Here is a 6,244-nt window from a genome sequence, read left to right on the forward strand (position 1 = left end):
AGTGGGCGGGCCATATTTGTCGTAGGTCTGGTTGCACCAGATGGGGCAAAAAGTTGTTGGACTGGAGACCACGAAAGGGGTTCTGGAATGCTGGGAGACAGCCAGCAAGATGGACGGTCGATTTGAGGCTGGGGAGGACTGGATGCGGAAAACTCAGGACCGCACAAAATGGTCTAAAATGGAAGAGACTTTTACTCAGTATTGGGTAGATCAAGATTGAAGGAGAAGAAGAATTTAATATCAATCGAAACTCATCTTATTATGGATTAACTTTTTGGTGTTTATTTCACGTAACTGTACATGTGCTTCGTCAAAACCACTCGCATAATTTAATTCCTTATAATATGCCAAACTAATTGTTATTACGAATACAAACAATTAAGTTATACCAACTAAACCAATGTTATGTAATCATAACTTAGACACTAGCCAATCCCCAGGATTACACTTAACTCACAAATGCAAATTATATTTATTACCCCCAAAGTTAGCCATGAGACTGCAGGCAAATGAATTTAGTTGTCACGAATACAGAAGTAATACCTACCAAAATCTACATTGTTACAAATTACAATCGAAACTTATTCGTGAAATTTAACAAAATTTAAATAAAACTCGTGGATTTCTCTAGGAATTATTGACTCGCACAGCCATGGGCTTCGGCGGCTGACATAGGGACCTTTAGTCTCGAGTATACTCCCATCTCGCAGACAACCATCCATAGGCAGCTTGTTTTTGAAGTGAAAGCTCCTTTAGCGTCGTTGTGATTTGAAAGTTGATGAAACGAAAAAGCGAGACAAATGAGACAGACACAAGATTTAACGGGAGAAAATGAGATAGGAAGCATTATTCAGTGTTTTGGTACCAGGCGATCAAAGTTGTAGAATAGATTGTATTATGTATGACGCGAGTATACCTTAATAATTATTAAATTCTGTTTTATTACAACTTTCTCCGTTCCAGTCGTTTGGTTATTAATTTCTATTTATTTCAGAGATCAATCAAAATGCGAAGTAATAGTTCATTGAACTTCTGCATGATTTTTCAGTCTTAAAAAAATATTGATCAATCTTGCTGCTTTGCCTTATCACGGCATCTTTGAGGAGCTATTATAGCGAGTATGAAATTAGATTGCTTATATTAAAAATTATGTAACTACAGTATTAAAGAAACAAATATTCAAGACGAACACTGTTTACTGTATACAAGCGTGCATAATAATAAAAATAACTTATTTATATAACAGGATAAAGGACTTCTCGTATTATCTTGTCATAATTAGTGTGCATGTTTTTTATGCGACTTAGAATGTTGATGTTCTCCTTGATGACCCTGAAATATAAACAAAAGGAATTTACAAAATACATGATTTATTTCCGACTAAATTAAAACTTTGCACATAAAGACTTATATCATTTATTACCAGAGTAGTAAAATAAATAGATTTAATAGACATGCGATACAAGAAGATATCCAGAATTTTAATAATAGGTGCTTTTGGAGCTGTTATGAGGGTAACAAAAAAAGAGAGAATGAATTGGTTTTAAACTAGTTAACACGCATTAATACGATTAATTTTAATTACGAGATTTAATTATACGAGTATCATCATTCATCATTTCAGGCGGAAGTCGTCCAATCTGGACAAAGGCCTACGTGTATAGCGGAATAAATTCCAAATGGTTAATTACGATAAAAAATCACTTGATTATAATCCTTATAAACTTACTCTCTGTACATATTTAGAAAATATGATCTGCTAACCGTGTTGCTAGTACTATAAACTATAATTTTTAGCACTTTAGTCCAAATTAAATTTACGATGGGACGAAGATGAAGCTCGTGGAACTTAAAGATGCCTTTTAAGTCAAGGTTCAGAAGAATGATTTAATTGTTAACGTCAATCAGACTCCGGAAGATTTTTTCTCAGCTCGAAATAAATATAAAATTATAATGCAAATGCGATGTAAAACACTTAGTACGTATGTAAAGTGTATTTCAACGTGAAGTGAACGTTCTTTAATTACGTCTACTCGTCCGATAGATGAATAAGAAGAGATGAGAGAGAGAGATGATTCAACAATAAGTTTCGCCGAAGTGAAATCTATAAAAAGAAATAAGTCACCAACACAAGTTGCGTTGGTGTTCCAAGCAACCGTTTCGTTTAAAGAAACAGATTGACACAGTTGCTTACTCCTATTTAAATTAACTATCTTTAATATACTTCTATAACAGTACATACAACAACGGTTTTGAGCTTAACATATTTATAGCTCATGTTATGCTTAAAACTGAAAGGTAAATGCAGCATTGAGGTGAACGATTATATAATCAGTGGCAATAGCAATGCAATATCTGATTCCTTTGTTTGACTTTGAAGACTCCTTGGGACACCACAGAAGGGTTCAGGGCCAAATTGAGTACTTTTAGCACCAATTCTTGCAAGTTCGTCGGCGTATTCATTGCCTTCGATCCCTGCATGTCCTGGAACCCATCGAAGTGTAACTCTGTTTATTCCTCCCGGAGTATTCAGTATAGTCCGGCAGTTGTCTACAAGCTTTGAGACTGTTCTGTTGGAGTCTATAGCGGACAGAGCCGCCTGACTATCTGTGTCTATATAAATATGCTTGCCGACGTAGCCTTTATTTAGGATGGTTTCCACACATTCTATTATGGCGTATACCTCCGACTGGAAAACGGAGGCAAGATATCCCAAGTTGACAGATTGGCCAAATTTGGGGCACTCTCCGAAGATTCCACAGCCAACGTCAGAACCCGACTTGGATTCATCGGTATACCATTTAAGGCTCCCTTTTCTCCAAGTAATTTGATTGTTTAACTAGTCCTCTCTTGTGGGGTAGTCCTCTCTTGTGGGGAATTCAATACTAAAGTTGCTGATGAAGTCAAATTTCGGCAGCATGGCGTCACTCACCATGTCTAATATAGGACTTGTAAGTAAGGATTGCTCAAATAGCCACAGCGAGTTTGAGAGTTGCTTTATTTTAGTATGTTACGGAATCTTTGAAAATGATTTTGACCCCTTCATAACGTCGGGGTAACTCGAAATTTGGCATATTTATTAAGGACCGATGACAATTCAATATAAGAAAAAAAAACTCAAAAAATGAAAAATAAATAATAGTTCAAATAAAATCATGTTTTCTTACACTATTTTTAAATCAAATTTATTAATTTAGTGGTAATTTCAATAAAAGCGTATGTTTTTGTTTTTTTAAACTATTATTTTTTAATATTTACCTGTCTATCATTAGAAAAATCAAAATCTGGTGATTGACTCTCAGTTGGATGAACGAAGGAATCGGGTATGTTGAAGTTGCTTATAGAGCCTGGGTGTGGCCACGATCCATCTTCTTGGTTATCCAAGTCATGAGAGGTATAACAATTCGGATGGCCTGTAATCAAAAAAAGTTTTATATAAAGGTTTATTCTTTAAATTATATGGCAATAAGTTTATATCTTACTGTTTATATTCAAACTTACTAAGTAGGTAGTAAACAAATCTGCAGTGTCTGTTATTTTTTAATTTGTAATGAATTTTTTTTTTAAGACTGGCTGACCCTGATTCTTCTTATTTATGTCTCAATGGCTCTAAGCCTATGACAATCTGCTGCTCTACTTGGACATTGTGAAACAGTCCCTAAAACTTATAACTATATTTACAATATTATGAATACATTAAATTAAAGCTATGGTTGCGGAGAAGATTACTGAAAATTGTGACAGCATTTCCACGTTGGATAACTAGGCTGATCCGTTGACCGAAATAGCTGCCAGCGCTTGGGTTTCCAGCAGCCCTTATTGAGGCACGAAGTAGTACTTTGTACATTCTCCTCGCCTGTAGGCTCCATGGGCCATGCATCTCGACACCAAACGGCATAAAAACTCACTGAGATTGACATATTTGCGATATTGCTGTCTTCGGCAGTCAAAGCAGCAGCCCCAGCACCAGCTGACGTTATTTGGATATGAGAAAGAGAAACAGTGTCAACGCAAGTTGCGCAAAACTACAACTAAAAAGTAAATCTTTTTTCTAGATAGGACTGATACTAATAGATAAGACTGAAACTTGATATTATTTATTTTATTAGCTTTAAAATAGATATTTTAACTTTCAACAATAATTTTTTTAACTGACGTCATAATCATAATTTGAAATGCTTATGACGCTTAAATTTGTGAACGATAGTTGGTTGATGCATGTAGTTTAAAAGTTGAAAATATTTCTACTGGTAAAATTTTACAACAAACATCTCAAAACACCTTAAAAAAACTAGACAATATTTCAATTACAGAAATGGTAAACATTTATAATAGTCAGGAGATAAAAGATATTATTTAGCAAAGTGATTATAAGGGTTTCGTTTTTCCTTTTGAGGTACTGAACCTTAAAAATCAAAGAACATAATAGCTGATATCGGAAGACGTATTGTAGCAATCAAGAATGGACGATAAACTGTTAATGTTTTGTATACACTTACCAGATTCTACCGACACAAACACGGCAGCTAGCAACAAAACAGCAATGAAAACCTTCATCTTGCTCTCTTTCTTTCTCTCTTACAATTCGATACAATTCTGTCCACACCGAGGAATGCTTTATATTATATACCTTTTAAGCTGATAACAAATCCATAATACCATCAATTATTACAAAATAATTGCACTGTTTAAGACAAGAATACCATAATTATTCATTTACGATAATGATATGGCATTTTCCTGTTTTGCCTGTAGTCGTGAATTGTTATTCTTGACTGAAGGGTTATACTTTAGAATACTTTAGGGATTATCATATGATTAGTAAATCATATCGTCGATAGTAATCGAGTCCCGTATCGTTCATAAATTTTGCTTTCAAGTTTAATTTGTGTTAGTATTTAATAGTCACAGAAGTGAGGGTACTTTGGAAAAAATAACAAGTTGTTTAAATTTGAAAGTGCGACATCTTAAGTTATAACACAAGTAACAACACGACAACGAATCTAGTGTCCATCTTCTATCTACGGATGATAGATAAACTCTTCAATGTAAAATAATTGTCATAGTTCTGAATCATAAATTTTTTTATCTAATATAAATTGTCATTTTTGTGTACGATACTGCAATAAATGAATATTTTATTTAACCACTTTAATGCTAGTATGTACATTTTATTCTGATATATACAACAATTTGTCCTAAATTATGCCCTCATAATTTCAAAATATTCTAAAATGCACAACGTTAATGTTCAAGTTTTCAATTCTGCCGGCACTCCTGGAGTGCAACCCATATTTTATTTTATTTATTTGACGCAAATGAGTCAATATTGTTGGTAAGGTAACGTTAAACCATGCCGCTAATTCCTGTGTAGTGTGGCTTAATATCAATCGAAGTACCTGATGTTTTTTTACTTCTTATAGTAAATTTAGATCTTTAACTTTGAATAATATATAATAAATCATAGATTGAGTTTTAGAGTGCAATGGCCCATAGCATACCTTATATTTGCAAATAAATTTGAGGTAATTCCAGAAAAACGCTCCAAACCACAATCATGTCGAAATTGAGTTAACAACACAAAACTTATCACGCGATTCATATTAACGGACTGGCAAAAATTGGCAGCCCTACTATCACTCTAGTCATGATGCCATTTAAACATCATGACTTAGTAGCCCAACCCACATGTATGGAATACACTAATACGTATTAAACGTTAAACACGAATTCCTTAAAATGTGATGTTTGTGGCTTCGAACGCTTTTCAGGAACTACGTCCAATTTTACCTACGAGAAGCGCAATGTTTATTAGTAGCCGTGGATGCTAAAACATAGCAATGAGAAGCATAGGTTATTGTCCTATAAGGCTATTCATTCGTCATTGATTTAAAAGGCATGGCCGTGGATACAAGAGAATTTATAATTTCCACGTAATCAATTATGTGGAATTATTTTCTACAAACATTTTTAGTATTATTCAAGCACCGAATTAATGCAGTTTATGTGGGACAATTTGTATTCCACATCTGTATGTATTTGTAATATTAAATTCTCCCTAAAAAGTCGACTGAATACAGTTCTTATACAGCAAATGTATGTGTGTACCTATATGCCTTTTTATTCTTAGCCTAACAAAACACCCTAATAAATGTCATAATATCTTGAAATCTCGTAAGATTCAATGCCCCTTTATTAATTTATTGATAATGTATAGTGTATTACTTTCTATAAACTCATTCAT

The 6,244-nt window shown here is 33.8% G+C and overlaps 1 long non-coding RNA gene across 1 annotated transcript; it reads right to left on the bottom strand.

Annotated features, from left to right (window-relative positions):
• Window positions 1-1,178: 1,178 nt before the first annotated feature.
• On the bottom strand, window positions 1,179-4,654 carry LOC126966039 (uncharacterized). Its single transcript, XR_007729645.1, has 3 exons — window positions 4,500-4,654; window positions 3,259-3,413; window positions 1,179-1,332 (listed from the first exon to the last, which is right to left on the bottom strand). It is a non-coding gene; the product is annotated as an uncharacterized LOC126966039 (long non-coding RNA).
• Between the last annotated feature and the right edge of the window lie 1,590 nt (window positions 4,655-6,244).

This window comes from Leptidea sinapis, chromosome 9 (genome assembly GCF_905404315.1).
Source record: "Leptidea sinapis chromosome 9, ilLepSina1.1, whole genome shotgun sequence".
Lineage (NCBI taxonomy): Eukaryota > Metazoa > Arthropoda > Insecta > Lepidoptera > Pieridae > Leptidea > Leptidea sinapis.